Below are 15,103 nucleotides of genomic sequence, written 5' to 3' on the forward strand. Positions count from 1 at the left end.
CCATCATGGTGGAGCTCTCAAAGTTTTGGAGGATGGTACATATGTCTGACATCAATGTGCACTCCTGAGGTCTTACGTGTGGAGTCTGAACTGGATACCGATGGCCTTGTTGATGCTGGTAGTCAACAACTGCCCTCTTCTGCTCACAAATCCTTCCCAACATCTGCAGTGTAGAGTTCCAACGAGTGGGGACATCACACACCAGTCTGTGAGCCGGAAGCTGCAAACACTGCTGAAACACGGCAAGGGCGGTGGAAGCTGTAGGTGACTTTCTAAAATGGGCACACAGGTCGCGTACTTTAACAAGCAGATCCAGCAGCACCCGGTAGGAAATATATCAAAATTTGTGATAGTCAAGAGTGTAAATGTGTCTAATTTTGAATCAACCTACATATGTGACACAAGAACTAGAAGAATATAGCAATATAAAATATATGATTTTATTATTATCAATTAAAAAAGACTCATGATATATAAAGTGCAAATGGAGGGATACACAACTAAAATGAGGGGGTACCTGGGCAAATCAGTATATTAGTACATTATACAATTTATGTGCCTGGTCTGAACATAGTGAGTTTTAAGTACATGCCATATACTGGTTACATAATAATGGTTACATAAAGTGCATACCATATAGTGATTACCCCATATTAAAGTGCAGTGTGCCCAAATTCATTATATAAATCAAACTCAATATACATAAAATTCCATGAATATAGATTAAATAAATAAATAGATACCATAAAGATGAAAAAATAATAATAAATAAAGTAAACCAAGCAATTAATGAACATAAAATTAAGATGTGTACTGACCCAGGTGGCCCCAATCCAACGCGCGTTTCGCCGGAGCTTTGTCGAGGATAAAGACAGAAAGAGGGGAGAAGATATTTATTGGGAGCCGAGCCAATCAACTGCTATCTTGTAGATATGCACACCTGTGTGTGCTTTGAACCATGGCGCCATGGGAGTGACACTCTGTTCCACCCCACTGAACCGCGACTCAAGTAGAGCGCAGGACAGGGGGATGGAGTCAATCGTCAGCGTGCGTTCCACAGTGGAGCGCACAAACCGGAAGAGATGGGATAGTCGTCATAGTGGGTGTCGTATCCGGAAATGCGTTCCACCGTGGAACGCACCGTCACCAAAGGGGAAGTGAAGTGTCATCGTGCGCTCCACAGCGGAACGCACAGACCGGAAGCGACGCACCAACCGTAGTGGTGGGCGTCACATCCGGGGATGCGCTCCACCGTGGGACGCACCATAGTCAGAGATGAGTGAAAAAAGTGAAGGAAACGCAAGTAGAGAATAGAAAGTGTACAAAGAAGAAGAAGAAAGTGCAGGTGAGAAAAATTATATATACAGGAACCACAAAATGTGAAGAAAGGTGACATACAATGTGGGTGAAGGATAAGTATAAATATATGTCTATGCATATATGTTATAAAAGAACGTGAGATTGTGAATGTAATATATTAATCAAGTGACACTTTCCTGATGGTGCAGCAGTTACTTTACATAGTGACAGTACTATCCAACATAAGTCATATAACAACAACCCATACGACTTTATAAAAGAATTACCGCGCCATATATAGTATAATTAACGGTGTAGTAATAATTGAGAACATATAGAAGTACAAGAAATATACAAGAAGTACGATGTATCGGCTCCAACACATGACTGCTGTTTGAAAATGTTCAGGCGAAAGAACTAAAAAAGAAGATAAAAAGGAAACCAGTAAGTGACAATTAAAATACCGTAAAAACAAAATGGTGGTATAAAAATAGAACTACATTAAAGAACTCTCAATTTTACAAGAAGGGAGTGAAATTATTCGTTTCATTAAGGCCATAAGGTGCTAAAGTGTTCAAGGTAGTGATCCACCTAGTCTCTCTCTGTGACAGTGTTTTCTTCCAGTTCCCACCCCTGGCCCCAGGATAAACTCTATCTATACCACTTACCTTAAGTCCTGAGGGGTCGCATCCATGGAACAATTTAAAGTGCCGAGGTAATGTCTTCAGATGGTCCAGGTTCTCCACTTCCCTGGCTGCCTTAATGTCTAGGACATGTTCCCTTGTGCGTCGCCGTAATTCCCTTGATGTTAGGCCAATATAAATTTTGCCACAAGGGCATTTGGCACTGTATATAACTCCAATGGTGGTACATGTTATACTGTGGGTAATCCTGAATTCCTTGGACTGGTTAAAGTTGGAAAAAACTTTTGTGGATTCAATGTTCTCATAGGCTACACACGAGCCACATGGTCTACATCCCCACATTGGGCCTTTTGAGCCAAAAAGGCCACATGTCTTGTTTGGTTCCAAATGGCTATGTACCAAGGAGTCTTTCAAATTTTTAGAGCGATGATACGTAATCATAGGATTAGAAGGTAGGTACTTATTCAGTGTTGGATCAATTTTTAGCACTGTCCAGTATTTTCTTAGGGCTCGCCACATCTCACCATTTCTTGCATTATATGTCGAAATAAATCGTACCATGTCATCCATGCTCTTGTTTTTTCCACGATATAGAAGATCTTTTCTCTTCAGGAATTTTGCATGTCGGTAACCTCGATATATAGTCCGATCATTATATCCTCTGTTCCGGAATCTCATGGAAAGGTCACGAGTAGTGTTGAGCCACCCCCGTAGTGTTCGAGTTCGGTTCGGTTCGTCGAACACCCGTGTGTTCGCCAAACTGTTCGTCGAACTGTTCGTCGAACACCTTCGAACACCATTAAAACCAATGGCAGGCAAACAAAAACACATAGAAACACATAGAAAACACCTTCAAAGTTGTCCAAAAGCTGACAAACTGCTCAGAAGACATAACTAACACATGGAAAAGTGACAAGTACATATAGTCATGCGAAAATAAAAGAGGTGGAGGAGTAAAAGGAGGGGGAGACACAGATATAGGCATGTCATGCCCTTCTAAAATCTAAAAAGTGAGAAGCCGACACGGCCTGTCCGCTCCTGCCCGTGCCACCTCCATGTCGCCGAGTTTGTGCCAGAGCCGCGGTGAACCCTGATGGCCAGCCCCCCTCTCCCAATACTGGTGCCTGTCCGCTGGTGGGTCGAGCGAGCCCCCCTGTGGTGGAGGCAGCTCTAAGCTTTTTAATTTAAATTGTCTCTCTAATTTGAATGAATACACTTTAAATCCATTTACAAGGATCTATTGGAGGGCAAGTCTCATGCCAGCAGCCGCGTAATTCCAGCTCCAGTAGCGTCCACTAAAGCTGCTGTAGTTAAAAAGCTTTTATAAGGATCGAGCTCGGCTGTCCACCGCAAGGCATCCTACTGCCAGTCCCAGCCCCTATGCCTTGGGGTGCCTCCTGATGCTCTTCACTGAGTATCCCATGGTCCCGAAGCATTTCCTTTGAAAAAATTAAGTGTCTAAACTACAAGTGGTGAAGCTTGCTTAACAGCCGGGATAATCCGCTGACTAGCAGACACTGCTACTAGGCACAAAGTATTTCCTGGGCTAGATGCAGTTAAAAATTTGTAATTAGATACTCTCGTTGGATGCTGAGAAAGCATTCCATAGAGTCTCCTGGCACGCCATATATGATTCTCTTAAAAAGCTTGGGGTAGGGGTCTAGGGGACCCTTTTATAGCCAAAATCACGGCCCTGTATCACAATACGTCACCTAGGCTGAAGATAAATGGAACTGTAGCACCCTGAGGGCTCGGTTGCTACAGAGGTATTGCACCTCACCCAGAGGTGTGATATCTCACTCTCAGGTAAGGATGGAGTGTAGATCAGGACCCGACACCTGCATGCATTACACCACATTGCCGTGGGGCAGGGCGACCAATATGCCTCTGAGATGGGCACGACAGTCCCTGTCCCTGGCTGGAGTGGGGGGAGGGAACACTGAGGAAGGGGAACCCTGTAGTGCAGGAGCAGGGAGGAAGCAGTTCCTGGGTGCATTGAGAAGGGAGTATAAAAGGTGGGCACCATCTTAGTTCAGTGCAGAGATGTCTGAGCAGAAGTGGCAGGGAGCTGGGGCTCTGCATGAGCTCTGCTCCGGAGGCGGGCCTAGAAACAGAGGCCCAGGCCTGGAAGAGGGAGAAGGAAGGAAGAGGAGCGGAGAAGGCTCCTGGAACGAGGAATGAAGGGATCCCAGGGGTGCGGACGGGCGAGTCGCCACCGCACGCCCGAATCCACCTGCGTGGAGGGGTCAGGCCAAAGGGGGAGACCGGTCCCCGAAACTAGTGGAGGCAGGAAACGACCCTCAGCTAGAAACAGGAGGCTGTGACATTTTATGTGGCGCAGCCCCTCGCTACACCCGCTAGGAAGGCACCACATAGGGTCAGGGAAACTGGCGCCAAGTTTACCAAGAGGAGGCCCGAGGCAGCCGGACAGAAGGGTTGGTAAGAAAGGCCAGACAAAGGACACACAAAGGGGGTCCTGTGAAGCGCTCCAAAGTTATCTGGGAGTTGTCTGAGCCCCTCACCTGGTGAGCACAGTACGACGTGGGCAGCCGTTACCTGCAGACGTGGTCTGGATAATAAGAACTGTGAGTAAAGGCCCTGGACTGCATCACTGACTCCGTGTCGTTACTGCTGCTGCCCTGCACCATCACCCCCATCCTCCGCATACACTGCCCTGAGGCTATACTCCTCCCGTGGGGAGTTATGCTACGCTCTGCTGCACCCACAACACCAGCCTTAGCGGTCTGCCCTGCAGCGGCGGTTAACTCTGACCGCAATCCACGGGTGGCGTAGTCGGACATTTAAACATCAAAACCACATAAATAGTTCCGCCACTGGTTTGACCACCCTGAGCCACGGAACCGGGTCGCCGCTACGAAGACTACAACCACCAGCATCCACCAAAAAGGGTCCGGCTCCGGGTGTCCTAAGGCCCAGGGGGTGCATCAGAACATTTTCATCACCTTTCACAATCACCAATGGGACAAGGCAGGGATGTCCTCTGTCCCCTCTCTTATACATCCTAGTGACGGAGCACCTGCTCTCATCAATTCGCCATAACCCCAATATTAGGTGGATTGAGGTGGGAGGCACCGAGTACAAGTGCTCTCTATTTGCTGATGATGTCCTAGTGTATATCACTCAATCACATATATCCATCCATGCTGTTATGGCTGAAATAGATCACTTTGTTACATGGTCAAATTTTAAAATCAATGCAGCGAAGTCTGAGGCCCTCGATGTCTCCCTCCCCAAATCCATATAGGATTCCATCCAGTCCAACTTTCCCTTTGCCTGGCCCTCACAGGGTATCAAATACTTAGGAATTCCTATTCATAGAGACCTCTCCCATCTATGTTATCTTAATTTTGGGCCCTTTATTGAACAACTCCATACAGACCACGGTTGGCAAGTTAGAACTGTAAGATTCACTACGTGAACCACTGGTGTTTTGTGGAAAAGCACATGTACACTGCGTTCCAAATTATTATGCAAAAAGTGTTTAGGAGTGATAAGGGAAGAATTTGTTTGTTTGTCAGTTAAACTCATTGATGGTGATGTGTGTCAGGGCTCTTTATATCACTGTAAGCAATTGCAGACACCTGTGCTAATTAGTTTGGCAGGTGTGTCCAATGAAAGGCAAGACTACTTAAGAAGGCTGTCTCACATTATTAAGCAGCCTACATTTTCTGCCAAAATGGGAAAGAAAAAGGATGTGTCGGCTGCTGAGAAGCAACAAATTGTGGAGTGTTTAGGTCAAGGCATGACTACAATCAACATTGTGCGATGATCAGGATGAAGTGTCTTGGCAATCAAGAAGTATGTAGCTGATTCACAGTACACACGTGTGCGTGCTGATAAGGGCAAATTGAGGACTCTTTCCTACAGGCAATTACGTCAGGTTGAAAGAGCAGCGGCAAAAAAGCCTTGTCATAGCAGCAGACAAGTTTTTGAAGCTGCTTGTGCCTCCAACGTCCCCCGAACAACAAGATGCAGGGTCCTTCAGAGCTTTGCAGCTGTGCATACGCCATCCTGTCAACCTCCTCTATCCACTTCACACAAGCAGAAACGGCTCCAGTGGGCCAAACATTACATGAAGACTGATTTCAAAACTGTTTTGTTCACGGATGAGTGCCGTGCAGCGCTCGATGGTCCAGATGGATGGAGTGGAGGATGGCTGGTTGATGGACACCCCACGCAAACACGGCTACAGCGCCAACAAGGAGGAGGTGGAGTAATGTTTTGGGCTGGAATCATGGGGAGAGAGATTGTCGGCCCCTTTAGGATCCCTGAAGGCGCTAAAGATGAACTCCATAATGTATGTGGATTTTCTCAAACAGCACTTCCTGCCATGGTTCAAGAAGAAGAACCGTGTATTTCACAGCAAGATCATTTTTCTGCATGATAATGCACCATCTCATGCTGCACATAAAACATCTGCATCTCTGGCTGATATGGGCATAAAAGGGGACAAACTTATGGTGTGACCCCCATGCTCCCCTGACCTCTACCCCATTCAGAACCTCTGGAGCATCATCAAAAGGAGTGTCTATGATGGCGGGAGGCAGTTCACATCTAAGCAACAGCTCTGGGAGGGTATTCTGTCCTCATGCAAAACAAATGAAGCAGAAACCATCCAAAACCTGACAAATTCAATGGACGAGAGAGTTCAGAAGCTCCTTTCGAACAAGGGGTCCTATGTGAAAATGTAACATCACCTAGAATAAAGTTTTGAGTTGAAAACTGTTTGATTTCAGTTTCTAACAACCTGCTAATGCTTATAATTTCAAAAATGACCATGTTTTTGGTCTTTATTAAAATGAAAAGGTTGATCGAAAAGTTTGGGGGATCTAAGAGAGTGGCAACCCAGTAGTCATGATTACTTCGAATTCTGACAATATGAGGGTCATGCTGCAGGTAGTGCAGCAAGAAGGCACTTATGTGTCTTGCGCATCTCGGAGCCCCAAAATTATTTTCCGGGCTAGATGCAGCTAAAAATTATTATTAATTTTAAATCTGGTGAAGCTTTAGTATAGATGGCCTAATAGGATCAGTGCTGCACACTGCTACAAAGCCCAAATTATTTTCCAGTCAAGATACAGATAAACATGATTAGTAATTTTAAATCTGGTGGAGCTTATTATAGATGGCCTAATAGAATCATTGCTGCACACTGCTACAAAGCCCAAATTATTTTCCAGCCAAGATACAGATAAACATGATTAGTAATTTGAAAGCTTAAAACGGCTGGTAGGGTGATTTTAACCAATCATCAAGCTTTTACTCTCCCCAGGATGACACAGGGGTAGAAAAGTCGTTTCGGATCCATGATTTGTTCATCTTTATGAACGTGAGTCTGTCTACATTATCAGTGGAGAGCCGCGTGCGCTTATCTGTCAGCACACCACCAGCAGCGCTGAACACACGTTCAGACAGAACGCTGGCTGCGGGGCATGACAAGATCTCCAAGGCGTAAGTGGCTAGCTCCGGCCATTTATCCAGATTGGAAGCCCAAAAAGAGCAAGGGTCCAGTGACACAGTCGTGGCTTCAATGTTTACTTGGAGATACTCCTGTACCATCGTCTCTAGGCGTTGACTATGTGTCAGACTTCTTGTCTCCTGTGGCCTTGCAAAGGATGGGCTAAAAAAGTGGTGAAATGATTCCGCAAAATTGATGTTACCAGCAGATACTGTGGTTCTGTTACGGTTTGAGTGCTGAACACTTGACGGTCCCACGGTTGGCAAGTTGGAACTGTGAGATTCACTACGTGCACCACTGGTATTTTGTGGAAAAGCACATGTAAGATTCTGCAACAGTCTCTGCTGATACTCCTGCATGCGTGCATCCCTTTCTATGGCAGGAATAATTTCTGCAAATTTACTTTTTTACCGGGGATCTAACAGTGTGGCAACCCAGTAGTCAGGATTATTTCTAATTCTCACAATTCGAGGGTCATGTTGCAGGTAGTGCAGCAAGAAGGCACTCATGTGTGTTGCGCATCCAGGAGCACCAAGTCCCTGTTGTGTTGGTGGCGAGGTAACAATCATGCTTCCTTCCTCTGTCCTCTCCCCCCAACCTCGCACAACAGAAATGTGATCAAGGTCTCCCTCATCTGATGAGTCTTCCATCAGTTCGTCCTCCACTTCTTCCTGGGCTCCTGCACCTTCCTCACTAGTTTGGCTGCTACCATGCGCCCTGGTAAAACCATCTCCCCCACCCTCACATGCTTGCCGCCTTGGTGCTGCCGACCGTCTGGACCTTGCAGAAGTTAGCCCTTCCGCATACAACTCCTCCTCCTCTACTTCCTCCACCTCCTCTTGTGCCACCACCTGACTCCGAATTCTGTTTAACATGTGCTCCAGCATGTAAATCACCGGAATAGTCATGCTGATAATGGCATCGTCAGCACTAAACATCTTCGTCGCCATTTCAAAACTGTGCAGAAGGGTGCATAGGTCCCTGATCTGAGACCACTCCTCCAGCGTGATTTGCCCCACCTCTGAATCTCGTTGGCCCAGGCTATACGTCAGAATGTATTGCACCAGGGCTTGTCGGTGCTGCCACAGTCGCTGCAACATGTGCAGAGTTGAATTCCACCGGGTAGGCACATCGCATTTTAGCCGGTGAAGTGGCAGGCCCAACGACTTCTGTAGAGATGTAAGTCGCTGAGCTGCGGGATGCGAACGGCGGAAGTGAGCACACAGCGACCGTGCCCTCTGCAGAAGGCCATCTAGTCTGGGATAGTGGGCTAAAAATTGCTGGACAACCAGGTTCAACACGTGAGCCATACAAGGCACGTGTTTGACATTGCCCCGGCGAAGGGCCGCACCCAGGTTTGCAGCATTGTCGCACACGGCCTTCCCTGGTTTCAGGTCCAGTGGAGACAACCATTCATGAAATTGGTTCTCCAGAGCTGACCACAACTCCTCAGCTGTGTGACTCACATTTCCCAGACATTTCAATGTAAAACCCGCCTGATGACGTTGAGCCCTACTGCCAGCATAGTAAGGAGGTGTGCAGGATCCCTTCTGCGCAGTTAGAAAGCTTGTGGCATGACCAGACAGGCTTTGGGTGCAGGTGGAGGACCGAGAGGAGGTTGAGGAGGCAGAAGCAGTGGAGGAACTTTGACATAAAGAGGATTGACGCACAACTCGTGGGTACGGCAAGACTTGGACAGCAGCCCCTTGTCCTGCTGTCACCATAGTTACCCAGTGCCCAGTCAGCGACATGTAACGCCCCTGTCCATGCCTACTCATCCAAGTGTCTGTGGTGAAATGCACCCTGTCACACACAGAGTTTCTCAAAGAAGCGGTGATGTTGTGTGCGACACGCTGGTGGAGCGCAGGCACACCTTTCTTTGAGAAGTAGTGCCGACTGGGCATCTGGTACTGGGGCACTGCGACGGACATAAGGTCTCGAAAATCCTCTGTGTCCACCAGGCGGAAAGGCAGCATTTCTGTAGCCAAGAGCTTGCAGATGGTGAAATTCAACCTCTTAGCTTTCTCATGGCTTGGAGGAAATGGTCTTTTACTTGTCCACATCTGAGGGACCGAGGGCTGGCTATTGTGCTTAGACGGGGTTGATAAGGGTGTCCCCGGCAAACTGCCGGTCTGTGAGGAAGATGCAGGCGGACATGTTAGGTTGCCTTGATCCAAAGGTGGTGCTATCGATGTCGGACAGCGCTCAACACCAGCTGGTGTTACCACCTCCAAAGAAAATGATGACCTGCCAATCACGCTGGCTGTTGCAGGTAAAGAGGTGGCAGGTCTGCGCCCCAAAACAGGTGTGACTGCTGTCCCCCCAGACACAGAGGATGAAGAGGCCGTGGATGCACAAGATATGGCAGACGGCGGTTGGCCCGGCCGGCTAGGCCGCATTGTAGCACACTGAGCTTCCCACTGCAACTTATGCTTCATGTCCATGTGCCGGTTCATGCATGAAGTACTCAAACTATGTATTTTTTGGCCTCTACTTAGCTTTTGCTGACAAATGTTACAGATAACACGAGTTGGGTCATCTTTATCGATCTGAAAAAATGCCCAGGCTATGCAAGGCTTAGCACCCATGCGACCTGAAGAGCCACCACGACTTGTGGTGAGAGGCAGAGTTGTGTTTGAGGATGCAGTTGTTGACGTGCTTCCAGTACTACGTCTCTGTCCAGGAAGGCGCAACCTGACCTCGTCGTCACTAGCATCTTCCTCCACCTCCTCTGCTGACCTCATCTCTTGGCTGACTGTGGGTTGACAGTAAGTGGGATCTCCAACCTCATCATCATCACCCTGTGCGTTATCACACCCGTCGTCCTCAGAGCCAACCTGTTCCTGCCCTGACAAAAAACTAAAGTTGTCGCTCCAATCAGGTATTTGAGTCTTATCATCGTCTTCCTCATTGTCTCCACCAACAGGAGTTACAGTTTGGGAATGAGGGTCTACATTATGGTCAGAACCTTCTGCGTCTGGTCCTGGATCCGACTCATAAAGATTCTGGGCATCAGTGCAGATCATTTCCTCGTCTGGATTCACAGAAGCGCTGGAGTCGACCTCTGATTCCCAGGCTATAGTATGAGTAAACAGCTCTGCAGACTCAACCATCTGTTCTACCTCATACTCAGACGGGCAGCTGGAGATTTGGGAGCTGTGAGGAAGCAAGTGCGATTTGGGTGACACCTTTGAGGACTGGAGTATTTGTGATGTTGAAGTTGATGTGGAGGAGAGCCCACTTAAAGGAGCACTTGATATCCGTTGAAGCACCTGCTGCTTTTGTGCCTCATCTGGAATTTGTAGCGATTGGCGTGGCCGTAAGAAAGGGATCTTATCACATTGTCCGCTAAAAGAAGTAGACATTTTAGTTTGGCTGGAAGATGGTCTTTCTTCTGCAGATGTTACTGTTGCTTTAACACCTACCCCACGGACACAACCTTTTTTCCCCTTCCCAACACGCCTATTCCCCTTTCCACTAGCAGCAGGCCTTTTTCCACTCATTTTGGTGGTTAACTAATTCACAACTCTGGAGTTGTTTGCACAAAAAAACAATGGATGGGAACCGAGCAGAGCTGAGTGGCCAAACTGTGGTATTAGGCCAAAACTATTGGCTGGGTTAGATGCAGAAAAAAATTATATTCAATTTGCAACCTGATGGAGGTCTGTATAGATGGATTAATAGAACAAGTCCCACACACAGCTAGAAGCCCAATATTTTTTCAGAGGTAGATGCAGAAAAAAATATATTCAGTTTGCAACCTGATGGAGATCAGTATAGATGGACTAATACAACAAGTCCCACACACAGCTAGAAGCCCAATATTTTTTCAGAGGTAGATGCAGAAAAAAATATATTCAGTTTGCAACCTGATGGAGGTCTGTATAGATGGATTAATAGAACAAGTCCCACACACAGCTAGAAGCCCAATATTTTTTCAGAGGTAGATGCAGAAAAAAATATATTCAGTTTGCAACCTGATGGAGGTCTGTATAGATGGATTAATAGAACAAGTCCCACACACAGCTAGAAGCCCAATATTTTTTCAGAGGTAGATGCAGAAAAAAATATATTCAGTTTGCAACCTGATGGAGGTCTGTATAGATGGATTAATAGAACAAGTCCCACACACAGCTAGAAGCCCAATATTTTTTCAGAGGTAGATGCAGAAAAAAATATATTCAGTTTGCAACCTGATGGAGGTCTGTATAGATGGATTAATAGAACAAGTCCCACACACAGCTAGAAGCCCAATATTTTTTCAGAGGTAGATGCAGAAAAAAATATATTCAGTTTGCAACCTGATGGAGGTCTGTATAGATGGATTAATAGAACAAGTCCCACACACAGTTAGAAGCCCAATATTTTTTCAGAGATAGATGGAGAAAAAAATATATTCAGTTTGCAACCTGATGGAGATCTGTATAGATGGATTAATAGAACAAGTCCCACACACAGCTAGAAGCCCAATATTTTTTCAGAGGTAGATGCAGAAAAAAATATATTCAGTTTGCAACCTGATGGAGGTCTGTATAGATGGTTTAATAGAACAAGTCCCACACACAGCTAGAAGCCCAATATTTTTTCAGAGGTAGATGCAGAAAAAAATATATTCAGTTTGCAACCTGATGGAGGTCTGTATAGATGGATTAGTAGAACAAGTCCCACACACAGCTAGAAGCCCAATATTTTTCAGAGGTAGATGCAGAAAAAAATATATTCAGTTTGCAACCTGATGGAGGTCAGTATAGATGGACTAATACAACAAGTCCCACACACAGCTAGAAGCCCAATATTTTTTCAGAGGTAGATGCAGAAAAAAAATATATTCAGTTTGCAACCTGATGGAGGTCTGTATAGATGGATTAATAGAACAAGTCCCACACACAGCTAGAAGCCCAATATTTTTTCAGAGCTAGATGCAGAAAAAAATATATTCAGTTTGCAACCTGATGGTGGTCTGTATAGATGGATTAATAGAACAAGTCCCACACACAGATAGAAGCCCAATATTTTTTCAGAGGTAGATGCAGAAAAAAATATATTCAGTTTACAACCTGATGGAGGTCTGTATAGATGGATTAATAGAAGAAGTCCCACACACAGCTAGTAGCCCAATATTTTTTCAGAGCTAGATGCAGAAAAAAATTATATTCAATTTGCAACCTGATGGAGGTCAGTATAGATGGACTAATAGAATGATGCTATGCCCAAAAGATTTTACTTCACTAGGTGCAGTAAAAAAATTGGTATTCTATACACAGGTAGTATATCTTGCAACACAGATAGGCTACTCCACTGACTAACACACTCTGCAATAGGCCAAAAAGGATTAACTTTGCTAGATTCAGCCAAATGCTGTGAAAAAAACTTGAACAGCACTGGCACAGACCTGCCTGGCAAAAACTGATAGGAACTGATGTAACCTAGTCCTGAAAAGGACTCCAATTACAATTAGTCTTTACTCCCACAATCTATCTATTTAAGAGCACAGACCTGCCTGATAAAAGTCGTAGGAAATGCTGTAACCTAGTCCTTAAAAGGACTGCAATCACAACTATTCCCTACTCCCAAGCTATCTGTAGATTTGTGCGAAAATTGGCTTGAAATTATCAAGGTATAGCGCACACAGCAACAGCGGTGCCGTCTAACACGCAGCTGCAGCAGTGAGAAAATGGTGGCGACGGGGAAAATGGCTTGGTCTTATAGGGCAAGGACATGTGACATGCACTGCCAATGACACATGCCCTTGCTTGTGTGAAAAAAAGCACTTCGCTCCGTGTGTGCGCTGCTGATAGGCTGACAGATTGCACCTCCCCACTGCAAATGCGGGAAAGAGAAAAAAAATGGAGATCTTCATTGTTCCTGCAGAGATCCATCCCCTGCCCCTCCCCCCACCCCGCTGTACACTCAAACTGCGTATTAACATTAATTTTCATCATTACTGAGAAAAAATCCAGTTATGATTTTGGTGCACGAACAGTTATCGAACATAACCTCGAACAGCCGAATTTTTCTCAAATTGTTCGTGTTCGCCGAACGGCTCGAACACCGCCCAAAACAGCTCGAATTTGAGATTGGCGAACAGTTCGAGTAGAACAACGCTCATCTCTAGTCACGAGCTTGTTTTTCAAAATTCACGTCATTTGAGCAGATACGCCGCATTCGTATGAATTGGCCGGTAGGAATATTCTTAATCAGATTTTTCGGATGAGAAGATGTCACGTGAAGTAATGCATTCGTGGAGGTAGCTTTGCGAAATGCGTCCGTTTGAATGAAGCCGTTGGAGTCAATCTCCAAAAGGACATCAAGGTACTCGATTCTTTCCCTGCCCATCTTAAAAGTCAATTTGATGTTGCGCTCATTTCCATTGAGCATACTTATCAGAGACGTGACATCCTCAGCCGAGCCCTGCCATAAGAAAAATATATCGTCTATATATCTGCCCCAATATAGAATCTTATTGGTAAGGGGCAGCGGATTAGTCATAAAGATCTCCCTCTCCCACAGCCCCAGGAAGAGGTTTGCGTACGATGGGGCGCAAGCCGCCCCCATTGCTGTACCCCGGAGCTGTAGGAAGAAGGAGTCTTGAAACAGGAAAAAATTGTGACTCAATACAAAACGTAATAGTTGTAATATGAGTGTTTGAAAATTGCTCTCGTAGTTTGACATGGTAAGAAACGCTTGTACTGCCTGCAGGCCGTCCTCATGGTCAATAGAGGTGTAAAGTGATTCCACATCGCATGTGACAATGAGGACATCCTTGTCCACCTGTAATCCATCCACCTTTCTCAGAAAGTCAGTAGTGTCCTGAATGAAAGAAGGCAGAGTATGAACCAAGGGACTTAGTACGTGGTCAATAAATCTACAAATTGGTTTGCAAAAATTATCTATACCTGAAATAATGGGCCTACCTGGGGGGTTGGTCACATGGACTTTTGGTAATAGATAGAATGTAGCAATGCGAGGTTCTTTTTTGAAAAGATAGTCACAGGTGTGCATATCTACAAGATAGCAGTTGATTGGCTTGGCTCCCAATAAATATCTTCTCCCCTCTTTCTGTCTTTATCCTCGACAAAGCTCCGGCGAAACGCGCGTTGGATTTGGGGCCACCTGGGTCAGTACACATCTTAATTTTATGTTCATTAATTGCTTGGTTTACTTTATTTATTATTATTTTTTCATCTTTATGGTATCTATTTATTTATTTAATCTATATTCATGGAATTTTATGTATATTGAGTTTGATTTATATAATGAATTTGGGCACACTGCACTTTAATATGGGGTAATCACTATATGGTATGCACTTTATGTAACCATTATTATGTAACCAGTATATGGCATGTACTTAAAACTCACTATGTTCAGACCAGGCACATAAATTGTATAATGTACTAATATACTGATTTGCCCAGGTACCCCCTCATTTTAGTTGTGTATCCCTCCATTTGCACTTTATATATCATGAGTCTTTTTTAATTGATAATAATAAAATCATATATTTTATATTGCTATATTCTTCTAGCTCCCGGTAGGATTTGAGAAACCGCTGAACCACGAGGTTAAGCACATGGCCCAGGCATGGTACGTTTGTGAGCTCGCCTCGCCTCAGAGCCGCCAACAGTTCCGTCCATTGCCACACACGACCATGCCTGGATGTAGGTTCAGCTGTGTGAGC

The sequence above is a fragment of the Phyllobates terribilis genome, unplaced genomic scaffold (assembly GCF_046119375.1).
Source record: "Phyllobates terribilis strain yellow unplaced genomic scaffold, ASM4611937v1 Scaffold_1__5_contigs__length_1240528914, whole genome shotgun sequence".
In the NCBI taxonomy this organism is placed as follows: domain Eukaryota; kingdom Metazoa; phylum Chordata; class Amphibia; order Anura; family Dendrobatidae; genus Phyllobates; species Phyllobates terribilis.